Here is a 22,568-nt window from a genome sequence, read left to right on the forward strand (position 1 = left end):
TTAGGGGCCCTGAAGCTTAAGCTTCATTAATTTCATAGTAGATCTGCCACTGTGCTCCCTTCAAAGGTTCATTTGTAAAAGACTCATGGAAAGATGGCTAACACAAATGTGGAATGGTTCCATTGCGGAAATTAAGAAAAATGGCAACCGGTGGATGTTGCAATATAATTTGTGCCCGAAACTGAACCATTTATAAAACATGGTGGGGCTCTCTCAGAACACCCTCTTCCAACCAGTGTGGAAGCTCAGGACTCCTGCAGTCATCCCAGGAATCCACCTGGCAAGGTCCTTCCCTCTCTTACTCCCAAGTACCTTCTTCTCTCTGGGTATCACCCACTGCCACCAACTAAACTTGCTGAGTATCTCCTGCTAAACGGATTAGTATGTTTACCTCCCTTCACCGGGTTGCCATTTTGAGGCTCTCAATTTGTACCGTGCTGCTGCTTCAGTCTCTCTAGCTACCATGGAGACTCGCAAATACACATTTGCACACTTGGGTAGGGTTGTCAGGTCCCTCCTCACCACCTGCGGGAGGTTTTTGGGGAAAAGCCTAAGGAGGACAGGGTTTGGTGAGGGGAGGGATGTCAATGCCATAGAATCCAATTGCCAAAGCAGCCATTTTCTTCAGGGGGACTGATCTCTATCAGCTGGAGATCAGTAGTCATAGTAGGATATCTCCAGCTAGTACCTGGAGGTTGGCAACCCTAGCCCCACCCATGCTCTGTTTGCAAACTTCTCTAGATAATGTTTTGGGGAAGGGGGGATATAATTTTTTTAGTAGCACAAATTATTTTGGGGGGTGCTTATGGGAACTTTTTTTCAGCTGGTCTCTCTTGCTTGCTCAAGTCACTCGGGGACCTTGGGCCAAGCCTCTATCTTTTGGGACAAGCCTAAATTCCACTTCTGGAAAATGGGGATTAGAAAAGAAGAAGAAGAAGAGTTGGTTTTTATATGCCAAATTTCTCTACCACTTAAGGGAGACTCAAACAGGCTTACAATCACCTTGCCTTCCCCTCCCTACAACAGGCACCCTGTGAGGTAGGTGGGACTGAGAGAGCTCTTAATAGAGCTGTAACTTGCCCAGCTGGCGTCATGTGGAGGAGTGGGGAAACAAATCTAGTTCACCAGATTAGGGTCCACCGCTCATGTGGAGGAGTGGGGAATCAAACCCAGCTCTCCAGATTAGAGTCCACCGCTCCAAACCACCGCTCTTAACCACTACCAGATATTTTGTGGATGGATAAAGCAATATTTTGTGGATGGAGAAAGCAATAGCTAAAAAGTAGTTACCAAATGAAAATAGAGACGTGATTAATAAGGATGACGATGATGGCAATAGAAAGATTCCTAAGAGATTTAGCTCAAATTGTGCTGCTCTTGAGTGGACAATCTTCATTAAGATAATGTGCACTTGAGTTTTAAAGCTAACACTTCTCTACTGTTTCCGCCTAGTTCTGTTGCAACATAATGTGATGTGATTTCTGCAGTTATGCTGCTTCCAGTTCAGATTAATTGATTTTGTCACTTCCCTGGCTTTTCTTCCTGAAATCATTTCCCAGGTATTTTTAAATGGAAGAAAATCTGAAAATAACATTCCTATAGAGCAGAGGCCCTGAAACTTGTTGATCCTATGGGCACAGTTGACAAAGTGTAAGTGGGCGAAACCATGAAATGGCTGCCCTGGGAGGTTGGGCCAATCACAATATGTTTGCCAGGAGTGACAATGGCAAAATCAAGTCAATTATTGTGATGGGGGCAGCTATTTCTGAATGAGTTCTCCCTGCACTCAAGATATGACACCATAACAATGGGGGAAATCTTGTTATAGGGAAATAAATTAGAAGTCTAAAACAGTAGTTTCCAGGGGTCTGATCCTGTGGAGAGTGACTGGCAAAATCTGGGATGACTTACACATTTCTGATGTACCTTAAGGCACTGCTGCTGAATTTCCAGGTTCTTATTGCTCAGATAGATTGCACCTGCTTATCTACAATATGTCAGCTCGAGAGCCTGCCAGGACACTGATGAGAGCCAGCATGGTGTAGTGGTTAAGAGCGGTGCTTTGGAACGGTAGACTCTGATTTGGAGAACCAGGTTCGATTCCCCTCTCCTCCATATGAGTGGCGGAGGCTAATCTGGTGAACTGAATTTGTTTCCCCACTCCTCCACATGAAGCCAGCTGGGTTACTTTGGGCTAGTCACTCTCTCAGCCCCACCTACCTCACAGGGTGTCTGCTGTAGGGATGGGAAGGGAAGGTGATTGTAAGCTGGCTTGATTCTTTCTTATGTGGTAGAGAAAGTTGACATATAAAAACCAACTCTTCTTCTTCTTCTTCTTCTTCTTCTTCTTCTTCTTCTTCTTCTTCTTCTGTGTTCAGTGCCTGAGGGTGCTTTACCACCTTAAGCTGCAATGGTGGCACTTTGCCAGGCCTGCTGCCCTCACTAAGCCCCTGAGAAACGGCTTTCTGTTTCCATCAATGCACACTACACGATGAAAGGAAAGCAGGAGAAAAGCAAACCTCATTTTAATAACGATCAACATACTAGATCTTTGATGCCCATTATGTACCCTCTCCAGATTGCACATGGCGCAGACAGGTCTGTTGCCGCACCCAAAATGCATTGCCGCACACAAACAACTTTATTGTAATGTCTCCTGATTCGTAAAGGCTGCCATAGCAGCATGTCATATAACAATTCCTAGTTGTCAGGTGAAAATAACATCAGCGTTCCAAGCACTTGGTCGGCATACATTGGGGGTTACCCAGCAATGTATTAAGAGTTTGAAAATGTTATAAAAAACATCGCTTTAAAAGGGTTTTTGAATACCACAGCTTATAAATAGTTGGAAGACGTCTTCACAGCTAAAGGGGCCAAACAAAGTGAGAACATTTTTTTTAATAACATTTTCAAACTCGTAATACATTGGTGGGAATACATAGAAAGTGCGAACAGTATTTTTAATAACATTTTCAAACTCTTAATACATCGCTGGGAATACAAGTGCGGTAACCCCCATTATTACAATAATTTATGTATACATTTTAATCCTACCCTTCCTCTAAAGAGCTCAGGGCTGAAAATGTGGTTATCTGTTCTTCAATTTTATTCTCATAGCAGTCCTGTGAGGTAGGCTAGGCTGAGAGAGCAGTCAGCCCAAGGCTACTCAGGGAGATTGATGTCTGTGCAGGGACTGAAGCCAGATCTCCCAGGTCTTACTCTGAAATTCTCATTGCCTGTCCATCCTATGGCCTCTCAAGTGCTTACAAAAGCCCCGCAAAGTAGTCTGCTAGTATTATTGATGACTAATGGGACTTTGGAGACCAGGCTGGCTCGATTTCTTTTGAAATATAGAACCACCCCCCAGACCACTACGGGGGTGAGTTAGGGTTGCCAGGTCCCTCTTCACCACTGGCTGGAGGTTTTTGGGGTGGAGCCTGAGGAGGACGGGGTTTGGGGAGGGGAGGGACTTCAATGCCATAGAATCCAATTGCCAAAGTGGGCATTTTCCTCCAGGTGAACTGATCTCTATCGGCTGGAGATCAGTTGTAATAGCAGGAGATCTCCAGCTATTACTTGGAGGTTGGCAACCCTAGAGTGAGTCCAGCCCAGTGGTTGATGGGATGGAGGTTACAGATCTACCTAGATTTAATGTGTCCCGATATACTCTTCAAAGAGGTAACCATGATTACCATGCTAAGGACAGAGACTTGGGAGTACAAGATCATGTCTATACCAAGAGTTTTAGTATTTCCCAACCTATCTGGATCCCAGGTCTGATTCAAGCACAGATGGGGCCTCTATCTTTTAAGATTGGTTTACCTGATGGCAGAGTCATCAGGCAACATCAAGATCCCATCCTCGTCGCCAATTTTGTGATCTCACTGCGGTAATGAAGTAAATCTCTGTACTCACATGAGTTGTGGAATGTTAACACAACTTCTTCACTACAGGTAACACCGAAACTGAAAGCAAGAAAAAAGAACAGTCCAGGGGGTGGGGTTTTCCACCAATCCATAATCAGGTTCCAGTTAACTCTTTTACTATCCATTTTACTACAATTACCCTCTTGTCGCTGATGGGATACGGAAAGAAAATGCCTACCCTGAGGCTACCTTGTGAGTTTGTAGCAGAGGTAAGATTGGAACCCACAGCTTCTCAAAGGGCAGCTCATTTTCATTGTCGCTCCACCTGCACCAACTTGCCTGTACAAGATGCTATCTAAACCTGAGTGGAAATGCTGGACAACGTTTTAAATTCTCTGCGAATATAATGCTCGGTCTCCTGTTACGAGGCTCAGCAAGAATTGCCAGCTCACAGCTGGCACAGCACAAACAAACAAACAAACCAAAAAAACCCTTCTTATAAAATTCAAATGTTACTATTAAAATAATTATTACAGGAAAGAGAACACTTGAAACCCAGCTGCAAATTCTGTCCTGCCATTTTTTTTGGATGATAACATCTGAAAACTACTAATAGAGGGCTAAAAATGGTTCCTGACAGAAAATGGGAATTCTGCCTGGTGAAAACTCCAGTGAGAGGAACATAGAAGACAATCGGCTAAATGATATAAGTGCTCGGCATTATGCCGTGCCTGTCATCAGAGGATATCCTGCACAGCAGAAATGCTTTCTCAGATCTCACCGTGGTAGTCCCTTGACTCTTTGCTTGTGTGCTAGCCGGGAGAAAGACTAAGGAACATCTCTACGGCAGCTCAGTTTGATCTGGGATGAGCTTCTGCTTCTCCATTGTTGCAGGCATTATAACCTGGGCACAGCCAAAGGCACAAGCCATTGGCTATGAGCCAAAAAGCTCTTGGCTCTTAGCTGGGGCAAATTGGCCATTTAACTTAGAAGGACATTTCCTGGTGGGCTGCTGCCCTAGAGGAAGGGTTGCCAGCCTCCAGGTGGTGGCTGGAGATCTTCTGCTATTACAATGGATCTCCAGCCGATAGAGATTAGTTCAGCTGGAGAAAATGGCTGCTTTGGCAGTTGGACTCCCCATTGGCATTGAAGTCCCTCCCCATGCCAAATCCCACCCTCATCAGGCTCCGTCTCCAAAATCTCCAGGTATTTCCCAGCCTGGAGCTGGCAACCCTACCTAGAGTGTTGGGGTGTGCCTTGAGCAACCTGAACCAAGCCCCAGCAACTCTGACAGTTTCTACAGGACTGTTTGACTCAAGCCTTTTCTTCACAATGATTAGGGTTGCCAACTGCCAGATGGGCGCTGGAAATCTCCCACTATTACAACTGGTCTCCAGGCAACAGAGGTCAGTTCACCTGGAGAAATTGGCTGCTTTGGAAGATGGACTCTGTGGCATTATATTACATGGAAGTCCTTCCCCTCAAACCCTGCCTTCCCTAGGCTCCAGCCACAACATCTCCAGGTATTTCCCAACCTGGAGCTGGCAACCCTAGCAATAATATGCCTCCTGCTGAATTGCCTCTGGTTTGCAGGAAGAGGTAATAGGGGAGCCACTGGCCACTGGTGGCACCTCTGAGCAAGTAGCCCTGCAGCAGAGGCTTGTAGTATCACAAGCTCAGATAGGCTTGTTCCATTTGTTTTTCCCAGTCCACCTCCTCTTAGCCATTGGCTAGGATTGCCAGGTCCCTCTTTGCCACTGGCAGGAGGTTTCTGGGACAGAGCCTGAGGAGGGCGGGGTTTGGGGAGGGGAGGGACTTCAATGCCATAGAGACCAATTACCAAAGCAGCCATTTTCTCCAGGTGAACTGATCTCTATCGGCTGGAGATCAGTTGTAATAGCAGGAGATCTCCAGCTAGTACCTGGAGATTGGCAACCTTACCCTTGGCTCATAGGCTGAGGCCCTGGCCGCAAGTGAACTGGGGCTGTGGATCCAGGACCAGCACGGTATTTGGCGTATTGTCTTATCCCCCACCCTCAATTTGTTCATTTAAATTGACTGCTAATGTTTTATAAGCTGCTCTGAGTTCCTGTTGGGGGAAAAAGGCAAGATGGAAATACTCAAACACCACGGTGGTCCCCGTATTATAGAACAGCCTGCTTGAGGTGATCAGAAAGGATCCCACATGCCCATCATTTCCCAGAATGTGCAAAACAGAAATGTTCAGGAGAGCATTCTTATTATAAAGGGACCAGAAACTATAGAATAAGGATAGTGTTGTAGTCTATTCCGATGTTCATTGTACACACCATTCCCTTTTGCTGCAACGCCTTCTGCCTTTGTGACCCTTCCTGCATTACGGTATATCAAGCTTAAGCCAATTTTGTTTCCTTAGACAGTTTTCTTCTTCTTTCATTTTTCAAATACTCCCATGGTTTTGATTATTAGATATTTTTGCTGTTTGATTGTTTTTCATATTTTGTAATCCATTTTGATTCTCAGTAAAAATGGAGGGCAATTTCTTGCCGCTCAGTTACAGTTCTCTCTCTGGTTGTGTTCTTGAGCAATGGTCTTTAAGTCCCAGGTGGCAGCACAGCACCCACTTAGCTGCAAGGAAGTTACATGAAATCACAGTTGTGAGTGACATCAAGGTCATAAGACCGGAAGATGGAAGCAGAGTTATAACTTCAGCAGTGTCAAGGACAGGACCATGGGCAGCAGATCAGGACAGAGAATGAACAGGAAACACAAGCCAAATACCAAAAGGAGTGCCATCCTGAGGAACACATCAAGCTTAGAGCCACGGAGGAATCCTTTCCACTTCAGAATAACCTTGTCTTGCTGTTCTGCTGCTCTTCTCAGAGTTCATGCACATTAGGGTTGCCAGGTTTCCCTTGGTGACTGGCAGGGGATGAGGAGGGGTTGGGCTGCCAGATCCAGGTTGTGAGAATCCTGTAGATTTGGGGATGGAACCTGGGGAGGACAGGGACCTCAGTGGGGTACAATGCCCTAGAGCCGTGTTGGCGAACCTATGGCACGCGTGCCGGACTTGGCACGTCGAGCCCTCTCTGTGGGCACGCGCGGGGGCTTTGAAGGGCTCCGCGCTGCCTGCAGGCAGTGTGGAGCCGTTCAAAGCCTCCCCCTTCCCTGGACTCCCCACCGCCGAGCTGGGAGGAAACCTCAGAATTCAGGTTAAATTGCCGTGTTGGCACTTTGCGATAAATAAGTGGGTTTTGGGTTGCAGTTTGGGCACTCGGTCTCTAAAGGTTTCGCCGTCACTGCCCTAGAGTCTACCCTCCAAAGCAGCCATTTTCTCCTGGGGAACTGATCTCTGTAGTCTGGAGATCAGCTGTAATTCCGGGAAATCCCCAGATCCCACCTGGAGGCTGGCATCCCTAATGCAAACAAAGGCAAGAGGCAAAGCATGCTGCTCTCTAACTTTGGGTGAAAACGCATGGTCGCTTTATCCTCCTGTTTCAGCCAGGATTCAGCCAGGATCGAACGCATGCGTTTCGCCTAATGTGCGTTCGATCCTGGCTAAAACAGGATTAAAGGAGGATAAAGCGACCGTGCGTTTTCGCCCAATGTGAATCAACAGCAGGTCTTTCCAAAAACCAGGGGGGAAACAAGTGGTTTATAGGGGTTTGGGATACAGCAGGTAGGGTTCTGTCACTCACCTGAGGGTTGAGAACCATGGTTTCTCTAGATCTGTGGGGTCTGGGATAGCATTCAGTAGCTCAATACAGCTTTAAGCCAGCATTACACAATTTAAACGCAATTCATTGAAATATCAAATGAAAACAAAACCAAAAATCAAACTTCCATCAAGGAGAAGCAATATTCAGAGGGAGGACAGCAAAAGCACTTTTTTCACCACTCCATAAAACAGAGTGAATTGAAGAAAATAAAAACAATTGCGTTCAGTTTGAAGGAAAGGCTCCACATGAGCTGAAAACCATTATGTGACAGTCCACTGTACCAAGAAATGTTATGAAATGTTTCACACACACACACACACACACACACACACACATTTTATGATCCTCCTGAAACAGCTTGTTACAAGGCCAGTGTCTGTGTGAGAAGAGTGTAGTAGAGATTGAAGGTGATTTTTCTTTTGGCTGTAAACTGTTCGTTGACAGATGTGCAGGTTAAACTGATAGGAAGCTGGCTCTAGCACAAGCAGTATTGCTACTCCTAAAGTAACAACCATCTCCTAATGTACCAGAGCCTCATCCCTCCCACCACAGATTGGTCCTTCTATGTCAGATGCAAAAAATGAAACTGGTGACAGCACGGAAGGAGGCCTTAGCCAACGTGGTGTAGTGGTTAAGAGCAATGGACTCTAATATGGGGAACTAGGTTTGATTCCCCGCTTCTCCACATGAGCGGCAGAGGCTAATCTGGTGAACCGGGTTGGTTTCCCTGCTCCTCCACGTGAAGCCAGCTGGGTAACCTTGGGCTAGACACAGTTCTCTCAGAACTTTCTCAGCCTCACCTGCCTCATAATTTGTCTCTTGTGGGAAGAGGAAAGGAAGGAGATTGTAAGCCAGTATGATTCTCCTTAAAAGGTAGAGAAAGTTGGCATATAAAAACCAACTCTTCTTCTTCTTTAAAAATCAGTGTAATATTTGCTGCTCTCCAGTCTTCTTGTACTGTGGCTGAATTTAGTGAGAGGTTACAGATACAGGTTAGTAAATCAACTATCTCACATTTGAGTTCCCTAAGAACTCTCAGGTGGATGCCATCAGGACCTGGAGACTTATTGGCTTTTAAATTCCCCAATAAGTCTAGAACTTCATCTCTCATCATTTCAATTTGAGACAGTTATTATGGCACAAAGCTGCCAAAGCCTTTCATTTTCTTTCAAGCAGCTTGTGTACATGCAATTGCTGTCTGCTTTCTTATTATTAATAATATAAGTAACTTTGAAGAAGTCGTGAAGCACCAGCTAAACCTTAGTTGCTCAGGAGCCTAGCATGAAAATTCCTTGTCTCTTCCTTTCTGAAGACTAAAATCCTGGAAAGTGAGAATGAGGGGCTCACACCTGCATTATCACACAATGCCCATAAAGACTACAGGATCTGCTCTAAAAAACAACAACTTATCTCACTTCCACTGAAATTAAGTGGGACATACACACCATTGAAACGGACAATATTAAACATATAAAATCATCCTGGCAATGTTTTAAGTATAGTTTAATTTAAGAAACCAATGTAAAGGTATCTTATTGATTAAAGAGTGGATATTATTTGCTGACCATATAGGCTGTAATGTATAGATACAAAAGTAGATAGTAGATCTGATATAGAAGATATTAGATCTTAAGGGTATTAATGTTTAAGTCAATATAATTATAAGCAAGATAAATATCCTAGATTAAAAGTAATTTAGAGGTAAAAATTTTATGTACCCGCTTCAGTAAAGAATATAACGTGTCTAGATTAGAAGAATAGAAGCAACTATCATAGAAGGTACTGGGACTGCTCTTAGTTATTTGAGGAGGATCTTGTTATGGATATTGAGTTTGAGATGTGTGTGATGTGTATGAACTGTATGTGTTTTATAAAATTAATAAAATTTTATTTAAAAAAGAGTGGATACTTTTTACATTTTAATTTACTAATTGAGTCTTAATTAAGATGAGAGTGTTGCCTCCCCTTCTCCACTCCTTGCTTAGTTGGATCCAACTTACCTTTCAAATCATAGCGATTGATTGATTGAGCCATTGATACTAGCAGGACTGGACTGTTGATTATGTTTGCAAAACACAGTAGTTGTGTTGGTGCAGCCCGGCTCTGCAAATAACATTTTGTACCAACAAATGCTGTTGCTTTGTGATGTACAAACAGGCTCACCAGATCCGTGTGGGCATAGCACATAACTGTCATACCCGTCTCCTAATCCCAGCCTCAAATTTATTTCATTGATGGCATTTATGAGGCTTCTTTTGAATGCAGTCTGATATACAAGGAAAACTCAAAATGACACCAAGCAACCTGAAAAGCCCCTTAGAGCCAGCATGGTGTAGTGGTTGAGAGTGGTGGACTCTAATCTGGAGAGCTGGGTTGATTTCCCCACTCCTCCATATGAAGCCTGCTGGGGGACCTTGGGCCGGACACTGTTCTTTCAGAACTTTCTCAGCCCCACCTACCTCACAAGGTGTCTGTTGTGGGGAGAGGAAGGGAAGGAAATTGTAAACTGGCTTGATTCTCCTTAAAAGGTAGAGAAAATTGGCAGATAAAAACCAACTCCTCCTCCTCCTCCTCCTCCTCCTCCTCCTCCTCCTCCTCCTCCTCCTTCTTCTTCTTCTTCTTCTTCTTCTTCTTCTTCTTCTTCTTCTTCTTCTTCTTCTAGCTGCCACACAAAACCCTCAATTGGGCCTGCTTCAACAAAGCCCAGCAAATGCCTTTTGAAAACCAAAGTGTTCTGAGGTGACAGCAGCAGCCACTGCAGAGAGGAGACCAGACAAATCTCTCGAGTGCTCCTTTAACCCTGCCTCTCCTGTGAAGCCCTGTCTGCCTCTGGCAAGTGGTGCAAAGTCACACAAACGGCATATGCTCACATCAGATGCATCCCTTATGACTCTTTTCTATCTCTGCTGCCTGTCTACTTCTAAGCTAGGAATTCTACGCCCCCTGGAACATGGGCTTACTTTAGTTTTGCCTCTCTGCCTGTGAATGTACATTAATGGCCTTGTATTAAAAAAGAAAGAAATCCAGTAATAATATCATCTACTAAAATAAAATAAGAGAGAGCTCTGTGAGCCATGAGGAGTGAAAACCAAGATATCACCACTCTGAATGGGCTTGGTGTTTTCTCTTTTGGAGAACTCTTTGAGAATGCACATGCTTTCTTGAAAATTCTGCAAAGTCTGGAAACCATGCATCATCATCCTTGGAATGTGCTAGTTTTCCTCCTCTCCCCCCTTTCTCCCAGACCAATCTTATATTTAATTAATTTATTTAATTTATTTATTAGACTTATAACCCGCCCTCCCCAGCAAGCCGGCTCAGGGCGGGTAACATCATTTTAAAAATACGAATATAAATATACAGTAAAATCCATAATAAAACCATCAATAAAATTCTAAAAAACCTAACATGGTGGCGCACAAGTCTAAAAGCTGTAGGAAAGCGTATAGGTGGCAAACCCTTTGCTTACAAAATTTATGTGTAAGAGGGAACCCTCTTACAAAATGTATGAAGGTGGGGTGGGGTGGAGAACAGCCAGTGAGAGACCTTCTTTGTGTTTCTTGTTCTCTGCGTTCAAAGTGTGAGCATCAAGTCCTTTATTGTTGACTGAAGCTCTGGGCATTGTATTTGTTTTATTCCTCTTTTAGCAAAGCAGAAGGAATTTTTTAAAAAATCTTTCCACAATCAGCAACATGGACTTTAAACATGCTCTGAAATCTTCATTGCAGAGTGAACACTTTCAGAAGCAACCCTTGGCTTCCTACTAGAAATTATCTTCTTTTTGGTATCCCTCCATCTCAACAATTCAGAGAGAACTAAAGTTCCCGGAGTTCACATCAACTGAAACAGTAACAGCCCATTCCTGGAGGTGGCGGGGGCCAGCGGGCAGGGGGCAGGCAGGCGGGGTGGGGACTACAGCAGCTGGGATGGTGTGTCAAGCCTGAGGTCCTCTCCAGGAACCCCTGGGACTTGTTGTAACGTAACCGAGGTTAGGTCAGTATACTCAATAAAATACCACAGCTTTAAAAGGAAAGCTGAAAAAGGTTTTATTTACAAGAAAACACAAATTAAAATACAAATGACAGATAAAGCACACTGGCAATAAAACAAAAACAGGCTATCTAACCAGAATGCTCTCTAACTGACATTTAGCAGATATTCTTACTTATAGCTCTGAGTCAATCCTGGTCACAGCCTCATGGCTGGGCATAAATCTTGCTTAACAAAGTTGCAGAGTAACAAAGTTCCAAGCAAATAAAGCGTCAAGGTAGCAAGGCGTCAGAATAAAGAATAAAAGATGTTAATGTGTTTTGTTATGTCTCTGTTTTTATTTTTTAAATGATTTTTTTCCTTTTCTCTCTCTTTATTATTAATATTATATTATTATTGCTCTTTGAAATATATTAAATAAGGGGAAAGTATAATATTAAAATAATGACTTATAAGGATTAGAAAATATTAATACAAAGGAGACACCAGATATTTGTAGGGAGGGGGAAGTCAATTATATTGGTGGGGAAGTCAATTATAATTAATTATATTTAATATTGAAGACATACACCTAATAATTCTTTAATTTTTTATCGAGTCAAAGATTGGTATATAGGATGTATTGTCAAATGAGATGTATAGCAATTATTGAAAAATAATAAAAAATATATATTAAAAAAAAAAGAATAAAGAATAAAAGGAAGAAGAGATAGTCACCATAATACCTATCTGTAATTATGGATCTCTAGGCTGGGGTCAGATGATCCCTCTGGGCCAATCAGGGCCCTGGCTCGGGAGAACCCTCTAATTGGATCTAACCAGTTCTTACCAGTATTCTTCACACCCCGGAGAATGTTCTCATCCCCTCTCCCAATATCTCACAGCTGCATTGTTTTACCCAATGAATCTGAAAGTAAAGGTCCTTGAACAACTACCTCATTGGCCAACAAGCAGCAGGTGCAGGCCGTTAAGTCTCTGAAAACCGACTTTGGAAAATGACTGCAGCTAACACTTAGCATCTTTAGATGGAAAACTAAACTTTGGTCAAGAAAGAAAAAGAATAAACCCCTCTTGCTTGACCCGGTGCTGCTGAGGCAGAAAAAACCTTTTTTTCTGATATAAAAATCAGAAAAAGGCTCCCCCCCCCATAGGGGAAAGCAGGCCTATGCCACCCAAAAAGGTGGTGCAGGGCTGTTGGCATCCCGGCAGGGGCGTAGACTTTCCAATTTCCCAGGGGGGGCTGGGGCTGGGCCGGAGGCATTGCTATGACATCACAGGGAGGAGCCAGTGACATCACAGGGAGGGGCCTCTGTTGCCACTATCTATGGAGGCAGGGCTATGGGGGATTTAGGGAGGGGCTCCCCAGAAATTTAGGGGGGCTTCAACACATTATCTTCAGACAGCTGAAATACAACTTTAACATTTAATTAACAATGCAAACTGTTTTTTTACAATTTTAAAATTACAGTCAAATCAAATATTCTCCTAATTCCCTATTATCCCTTCTGCTGCTCCCACAAGCATCCGACTAGCAAACAGGAACAAAGCCTCAAAGAATCATGGGAATTGTAATAATGCTACAACAGGAAGGTAGGACAGGACTGTGCTTGGGCTCCCATTGGAACTGAACCCCTCATTTGGGCGCTGGTTGCCCGGGGGGGGGGGGCTCAAGCCCCTCAGCCCCCCCATAGTTTATGCCTATGCATCCTGGGAGGTGTTCCCAGGTGAAAGGGGTTTGGAAGCTGCCTAGAGGCAGCTCCACCCCTTGGAACACCCCAGGAACACTTCCTGGGACACCAGCGCAGGGACTTGCACCAGGAGAATGATGGCCAGGGCGGCGTGCACCGGTGTCCGAGGTCTGTGCCGCCCCCTCGGTCCAGGGGGGGTGGCATAAGTGGCCCCACACCAGCATCCATGCACAGCACAAGTGGCACCGATAGTGGCATAGGGGTCACACTGCCTCCTAAGGCCATTCAGCCCCCAGCCTCAGGAATGGGCTGAATCCACCAACATAATGAAGGCCCTGCTGGATCAGACCAAGGCCCATCAAGTCCAGCAGTCTGTTCACACAGTGGCCAACCAGGGGCCTCTAGGAAGCCCCCAAACAAGACGACTGCAGCAGCATTATCCTGCCTGGGTTCCACCGCACCTAAGATAATAGGCATGCTCCTCTGATCCTGGAGAGAATAGGCATGCATCCAGACTAGTATCCATTTTTACTAATAGCCATGAATAGCCCTCTCCTCCATGAACATGTCCGCTCCCCTCTTAAAGCCTCCCAAGTTGGCAGCCATCATCATATCCTGGGGCAGGGAGTTCCACAAATTGTTATGTGGAAAAAAATACTTCCTTTTATCTGTTTTGAATCTCTCACCCTGTTCTAGTATTAGGATCCCGTGTTCTAGTATTATGAGAGAGGGAGAAAAGCTTCCCCATGTCCACTCTCTCCATACCATGCATAATTTTATAGACCTCTATCATGTCTCCCTTTATCCGCCTCCTTTCCCAGCTAAACAGCCCTAAGCATTTCAACCACTCCTCATAAGCAGTTGCTCTAGCCCCCTGACCATTTTGGTTGCTCTTTTCCACAACAGCTGAGTTAGAAGCGGCCCTCAGCTTCAGTTGAGACTGCCCTTTTCCCTCCTTCCTATTTATGCACTTTGTGGGGATGGAAAATAGGAAGCGAGGATCGCACCAGCAAGAGGCTAGCACTGAGAGCTATTATGAGCTGAGGTGAAATTTGGAAGGGAGAGGGGATTGGCCTCAGCTTCTAAATGGTTTGGGGATTTCTGAACTGGGGCAGTTTGCCTCCAAATGACCCATCTCTGAACTTCATCTCCACCCTTATTTTAAGAAGCCTTTAGGGATACCATAAGTATTTTGCTTCCAATGAATAATGCATTGTATGTCAAAAGGTTTGAGCGTGCTTTTCAGTTCCTTTCATCACGAGTTCAGATCTCGAAATAATTATATACACCGTGAGCTGTTTCCTAACATTTTGACTCTTGTAAGATTAAATATCTGACAGGAATGTGCTCTGAATTATGCCTAATCCATATTCTTGTCATCAGCGGTAATGCCCACGGCAACCATTTAGAAAATTGTTTTTCCATTAAAGGGTTCTTCAAAAACAGTTGGATTCCCATTGATCTTGTTCATTGATGTCTGATAACGTAAATGGTTTTCTTCTCTTCACCGGACTTCACCTCAAGAATGGCAGAATATAAGAATTATGTTTTTCAGTGGCACAAAGTGCCCATCTAGTCTAGGACTCTGGCCATCTACACTAAAAAAAAAAATTACTTTCCTACCACTTTAGTGCTTGTTGTTTCCCTCAGATAATCATGAGGCTCGCTTAGGTTTTCCTAGCCACCTTGAAGAACCAGGATTCATGCAGTTCCCCAAGACGCTGAAATAATCATTAAACCACTTTATGCTTGGAGTATCAAAATGGTCTCCGGCACTCTATAACCCACGGAAACTTGCAAGCAGGATTTATTGGACATAATCCTCTCCACTGATTGTCCATGGCAACTGGTTATTGGAGACAGACTAACTCTGGAATATGGAATCCCCTTACATCAAGGGCCAGGCGAGATGTGGGGGACCATGACTGGATCGCCCCAGTGTGTAATTTAGTTGCAAAAAGCAGCCGCATGGAAATGCATTTACAATAGAGCTATTCATAGGGAATCTCCGTGCCATTTTCCTGATCAACTCTGCTGGTTTGCTTTAAGTAACATGGTGTGTGTGTGTGTGACATAAGCCCATTCTACCTCCCCCTCCCCACCAGTACTTAAAGCAGCCAGGTAGCTCCTTTTTTAAAAAATCTGGAAAAATGAAATGCCGAACGTCTAGTGGTCCCCAGACCAAAGAGTGTCCAGCTGTCCTCAACCAGGGCCAGGGCTTTTTCGGCCCCGGCCCCCACCTGGAGGAACTCCCTTTCTAATGAGACCAGGGCCCGGCAGGATCTTAAAGAATTCTGCAGGGCCTACAAAACAGAGTTATTCCACCAGGCGTATGGTTGAGGGCAGCTAGGGTTTCCATCAGTGCTGGCCTCCCTCCCCTCACCGTCCTTTCTACATTGTTCTGTACCCTTTACCATCTAATATGTGGGGCCCCTGACTGTCCACAGGCCTTGCAGCAGCCCCGATGCCGCAAAAGGAGCACCATTCTGCTTTTTTTATTGTTGGATGTTCTTGGGGCTGCCGAATTGTTGCTTTTGTAAATTGTTTTATTCTTAGGATTTTATTGTATTGATTGCATTGATTATTATGTCATGAGCTGCCCTGAGCCCAGCCCTGGCTGGGGAATGAGGGTGGGATATAAAACTAAATAAATAATTAAAAATAAAAAATACCTATATTGTCTCTCCCCTCCTCAGAAGCTTTTGGCAATTCAATGGCACATCAGGGAATCTGACCGCAGACTCTCAGTATCACATGTAGTTTGGCCCTGAGACTAGCTGGTTGCTCTTTTCACTTTCCTGCAGTGGCAGTGACAGCTGGGTACTTTCTGTACATCTGCTGGGTACCTGAGGTTGGGTGAGAGGAAGATTTATATAAGTCTATGTAGAAATATTACAAATATAATTTATTAGAAGCGCTATGCAAAATTTAAAATTCTTTAAAAGCATTAAAATAGCACAATGGCAAAACTTAGCTCGATATCTATAACCACAAACCCAAATGTGTTTCGGCCTCTAGGGCCTTCATCAGTGGTTAGTTAAAACCTTTTCTTAAGTCTGCACACATATATAGAAATACAATGATGTAAACAAATGCAAATACAGGCAGTTTAAAACCCAACCAGGTAAGTAAATACCGGTATGTTGTAAAGTTTATTCTCAATTATTCAAACAACTGGTATATTGGGTTGTTGTTGTAGTACTGGTTAGTATAAGTCTCTCGTATATTTTGTGTGCAGATATCAACCTGCTTCACCAGGTTGATATCTTCACACAAAATATACGCGAGACTTATACTAACCAGTACTGCAACACGTTTGAATAATTGAGAATAAACTTTACAACATATTCACTTACCCGGTTGGGTTTTAAACTGTTTGTATTTGCAAAGGAACCAGGCAAGTAGGTGATGTGAAAGACCTTAGCCTGAGACCCTGGAGAGCCACTGCTGGTCTGAGTAGACAATACTGACTTTGATGCACCAAGGGTCTGATTCAGTATAAGGCAGCTTCCTGTGTTCCATAAGCCAAGCGCAACGAACAGCAGGCCTGAGCTTGCGCATTGTTGTTCTGACTGACAGCCTTGCTGAGCTCCCCCATCCTTCATTGCATTTCTTCTTGCTTTCCAGCTGCTGCCTGCCACTGGGTATTTGGGCAATGGCTGGGATTCTGAGGCTATGAAGTAATGGCTAGGGAAAGTGGAGTGATGTTAAAGGCAGGCAGTGGAGTTCTTGGGACAGTGGAAGGAAAACAACGGCAAGCGGCCACAGCTGAAAATGTCTGGACTAGCTAACACAGCTCTGCTTCTTCTGTCCAAGGTCCTGATCTTTGTAATCTGCATGCATCTAAGAATCACGTAGTAAATTTGGCTAGAAAACCCAGCTGGTGCCCTTAGCTTAATCATATATGTGAAGTAAACGTTTTCCAGTATGCTATAATATCTGTTGATTCCCTGTGTCTTTCTGGGAACAGGGGTGTTTGTTATGTTTGTGAAATGCCAGGCAGTTTTTATCACATTATTTTTTGTATAGATTATACTGTTTTTGTTGCACTATTATTGAATGTTTTGATTCTGCTTTATTCTATGTATTATAAAGGGTGTTTTTTTTGGTGCATTCTCTAATTTGTAATCGAGTTTTTGTTGCATTGTTTTGGCCTGGTGCTTAAAAGAGAGTAGGGTGGGGAGCCAGCGTGGTATAGTGGTTAAGAGCGGTGGACTTTAAACTGGAGAACAGGGTTTGATTCCCCACTCCTCCACATGAACAGGAAACTCTAATCTGGTCAACCGGTTTGGTTTCCCCACCCCTCCATGTGAAGCCTGCTGCGTGTCCTTGGGCTAGTCACAGTTCTCTCTGAACTCTCTCAGCCCCACCTACCTCACAAAATGTGGGGAGAGGAAGGGAAGGCAATTGTAAACTGGTGTGAGTCCCTTAAAGGTAGAGAATATTGGGGTATAAAAACCTCTTCCTCCTCCTCCAAGTCAGCCTCGAGAGAGCATTGCCCAGGCAATGGGCCACCACTGAAAAGGCCTTGTCTCTGTTGGCTACCCACCTCACCTCTGCAGGCAGGGGCACAGAGAGCAGCGCTTGTGAGGAGTTTCATGTTGTGTGGACCGAGAGGGATCCAGCCTGAGCTCGTAAGAGGGATCCAAAAGAGGTTGAGAAGTAAATAAAAGAAAAAGGCTCCAGTTACCAGAACAAATCCTCCTGTACATTACCCAAACATTTAACTATTTATTTAAGTAGACACTTTATGGTAGCAATGCCGGCAGTTCAAACACCTCAAGAGTACACAGGGCCACTACTAGCCTTACACCAGGGCTCACATGGAGTCCCCACTTATTTTAAATAGTGAAATAATGGGATCTATCTGTAGGGCGGTCATGATGTGTGGGATCATGTCAACAAAACTTTTTAGAGCCAGCAGGATTACATAAATCACAGCAACAGCTGATATCCTGTTATCACGATCCCATTTACCCATCCCATATTGAGGGAGAGAAAGGTTGCTTGTTTGTTTGTTGGCCAGAATGTTTATTCGGAGATTTAATTTTCTCCTTCTTAGTCCCCTTTGCTTATTTTACTTCAGAAGAAATGAGACACCAGAGGCTTTCCCATGTTAACACACAAATAACAGAGATTTATTAAACACTGTAGAAGGGATGGATTTGGAGGGGAAATTGTGGTTAGGAGAAGCATGGAACCAGAGCTATTTTATAAGTTTCACTTCAGAGAAGGTATAGATCTTAGATGGCTTAGTTGGAAAAGAATTACAGTTCTTAAATTGAGTTCACAAATTCAGTTCAATTCCCAGAACATCTTACAGATGTTTCTGTTCAGACTCTGTTGCCTAGCTATCAGGGAAGTTGGAGACCATACAATCTCTCTTGCCCAGAGAAACACAGGAATATGGAGATTTCTTCTCAAATCTCTTTTCCAGTTCTCATCATAGATATACCCAACTTTTGTGGCAGTAATCCCTAAACTACACCCTGTATTTGGAAAATCTCCTTCCCAGAGCCTATTCCATTCCAGTGACCTGAGAAAGGGTCCTTTCCCTCCCAACCTCTGCCTGTCACTCCACAGGATTGGTTTTACACCAGCTTAGGCAAGACTGAACCCTCAGGTTCCCAGAATCAAACACAGCTACTGAAGATATAGGATACCAATATCAGAATCCGATTCCTTTCTTCAGAACAGAGAGCGTTCCTTAGCTCCATTCACTCCCTTTCTCTGAGCTTCTCTCAAAGATTAACTCTTTGTCTGCCACACCTGCACATGGAAAAACTGACTCACACACAGCACAGGAGCATTGCTTGGCCCCATTTACTCCTGAGCTGCTCACATGGCGGGGAGGGGCCCACCAGTCCAGTGTGATCCGGTCTTCAATCTTGCTGAATAGCTATAGTTGTTTAACAATATTGTCCTCTAAAAAAAAAAAAAAATTAAATCTCAGTGTAATTCCCTGAAGTGTTTAATGTCTGTCTAATTCTGAGGGTAAAATCTATTTTTTTTTATTGGCCGTGCATTTCAGTGCTTTCTTTGTGTGACGGGCTGATAAGGTGTGAGAAATTACCTTTCAAATCACAGCAGCGTTGCTTCTGAAAGCCATTAACACCTCATCAGATTTCTTTTTCACCTTCTGTGAAGGAGACGCCACCAGCCAATTAAACATTTTTTTGTAAACCCAATGAGCTACACAATGCCATTTCATAGAGTATAGAGGCCCTGCAATTTGAAGCTACTGCAATATTTTAGTCACAATGTACAGCTACTTTGCTGTGAAAGAGTACTAGGGTTGTTTAAATAAAAGCGGTAAATTTCAGGTTCAGATTTATTGGGCCCGATTTTTTCCAGTAAACCCAGAATAAGCCAAATACCCATATTTGAAATTTGAAATGCCCAAAGGTGTATTTCAGCTTCATTTCTGGGTTCACCAAAAAATTTGGGTCCATTATAGTCTATGGGGATTTTTCAAAGCTCCTATGGGGGCATTTTGGAGGTGTGTGTGTGTGTGTGTTAAGTGCTGTCAAGTTGCTTCCGACTCATGGCGACCCATGACCCATTTTGGAGGTAGAGTCACCAAATTTGCAACGTGGCTGCAAGGGACTCTCCTTAGATGGTCACCAAAGTTTGGTGAACTTTGGGACGGGTTTTTTCCCCCAATTTTATGGACCCGCAAAGGGGTTGCCCCCATCCTCCAGGCATTTGTGAGCTGAGCGGTCCATTGGTTGTCAGGTTCAGAGGTTCAGCAGGGCTGTAAAGTTCAGCAGCATCCACAATGGGCATTGGCTGACCTTTTGCCACCTCTCACCAACTGGTGGCAGCATGGAAGGAGGCCTTAACCAGAGTGGTGTAGTGGTTAAGAGTGGCAGACTCTAATCTGAAGAACCGGGTTTGATTTCCCACTCCTCCACACAAGCAGTGGACTCTAATCTAGAGTACCAGATTAGATTCCCCCCTTCTCCACATGAAGCCTGGTGGGTGACCTTAGGCTAGTCACAGTTCTCTCTGAACTGTCTCAGCCCCACCTACCTCAGAAAGTGCCTGTTGCAAAGGTGATTGTAAGCTGTTTTGAGACCCCTTAAAGGTAGAGGAAAAGCAGGGTAAAAAAACCAACTCTTCATCTTCTTCTTAGATGAGCTGACTCAGAAAATCTTGCCATGGGAGAGTCTACCCCAAGGCATTGGCAGAGTTACTGAGGCTTGACTGTGCTTGCTCTGAGTTATCAGTGACCCTCTATGGCAGTAACCCACTGGGAGATTTCCTGCCAATTAAATGGTCCACCTGCCCTTGCCCACAAGGAAGAAACCAGTCTAATGAAAGGGGCAGCGATGACAACATCAAGTGATGGCAACATCAAGTGATGGCTTGGAGGTATGAATGGGCCACTGCAGACTGAACATAAAATTTTCCGTACCACTCCAATGCAGTCCTGTTTAAAGGAGTCAGTTCAAACCTTCGGTTGCTGGTTATCTGGGACAGGTTCACACAAGCGCTTTTATCACTTGATGGTTGCAACAATGATTTGCAGTTATGAATGGGTCATTGTGACTTGCATTTATGAATAGGTTGTTGCATGTCTTCCATCCAGAGAGAGCTTTCATTGGACCTCATGTTGCCTCAAACACATTGCCTTCCAAGTCACGTCCATTCAAAAATCAAGCAATGTACATGAATGTGTGAATTGCCACCAGTCACCTCTGTGGTCTGGGAAAGTGGTCAGAATTTTTTTGCTTATCGTCCTAGCATTTTGAAGAATCACACTGGCTGATTATTTCAAAACTTCCTCTCAGGCTTATGAATAATGAAAAAGCACTTTTTCCTGCTGACTGGAATTTGTGTTGGCAAAAATAATTGACAGTGTAAATTCTCTACCCGATTACTAATTCATCTTCCTGGCATCGAAGAGTGCACTTTATCCATTATGTCCTTTTTTTTAAAGGGAACATTTATTAATCATAGCATGGATAAACACTATTGTGAGGCTTTGTTTGAACTGGGGCCAGCTTCCACACTAAGGCAGGGGCTAGGTGTTGGATCCAGCCAGTTTTTCTACTGATGAAAAAGAGAGGAGGGGGTCCATTTTGACCCCCACCCCAAAAACTAGGCTGGGAATCACAGAACCTGCAAGGACAAAAGCCATGTAGAATGGGCAGTGTAGGCAGGAGAAGCATTGTGTTTGTGTGAACTGGTGTGGAAGCGCCAGTTGGATCAAACCCTAAGTCTTGGAGCTCACTTAGAAATTAGACAGGAAAACCCTACATAGCTGAGGATTTTTTTGTTTGGCTAGTTGCCTGAAACTTTCACTGGAATAAAAAGAGAGTGCTGCAACAAAACAAAATGAAAGCGCAGAAACAATTGGTGCAAAGGAAATAATAATTTAATACGTTCTGTAACCCCAATGAGTTTCGTGTGAGCTTTTTTGGGGGAATCTTTTTCTACTTCAGAGTCCCGTGCAAGCAATAACATTTGCTTTATTGCTTGCATGGGATGCTGAAGTAGAAAAATATTCCAGAAGAAGAAGAAGAAGAAGAAGAAGAAGAAGAAGAAGAAGAAGAAGAAGAAGAAGAAAAGTTGGTTTTTATATGTGGACTTTATCTACCATTTAAGGAGGAATCAAACCGGCTTACAATCACCTTCCCTTCCCCTCCACACAAGACACCCTGTGAGGTAGGTGGGGCTGAGAGAGTGTGACTAGCCCAAGCTCACCCAGCTGGCTTCATGTGTAGGAGTAGGGAAACAAATCCAGTTCACCCGATCAGCCTCCGCCGCTCATGAGGAGTAGGGAATCAAACCTGGTTCTCCAGATCAGAGTCCACCACTCCAAATCACTGCTCTTAACCACTTTGCCATGCTGGCTCATGCAAAATGCGTTGGGGTTATAGAACTTAGTAAATTATTATTTCCCTTGCACCAACTGTTTCTTCGCTGAAACTTTCACAGAACAGAACCATTTTCTGTTCTTTTTAATTATTTTGTGTACTGAATTTGGATCCAGTCTTTGCACAAGCCTGCCTAGAAAACCCACAAGCCAGCTAGGGTTGCCAATACCCATCCTGGAAATTCCTGGATATCTGGGAGCAGTGCCTGTGGAGAGGGAAATCTGGCCAGGATTTTACTTAGAATCTTTAGTATACTATAGAGTCTGCTCTCAGAACCTGCCATTTTCTCCAGGGGAACTGAGATCTGTAGCCTAGAAACAAGAAGAAAGAGCCATGCAGGTGCAATGGAGAATTCTATGTTCATCATGTGTCGCAGGAAAATCTTTTCTTTTGTCTGTCCAGAGCACGCCCCAGTATTAACAAGAGGCAAAATACTTTCACTCC

The sequence above is a fragment of the Euleptes europaea genome, chromosome 9 (assembly GCF_029931775.1).
Source record: "Euleptes europaea isolate rEulEur1 chromosome 9, rEulEur1.hap1, whole genome shotgun sequence".
In the NCBI taxonomy this organism is placed as follows: Eukaryota; Metazoa; Chordata; class Lepidosauria; order Squamata; family Sphaerodactylidae; genus Euleptes; species Euleptes europaea.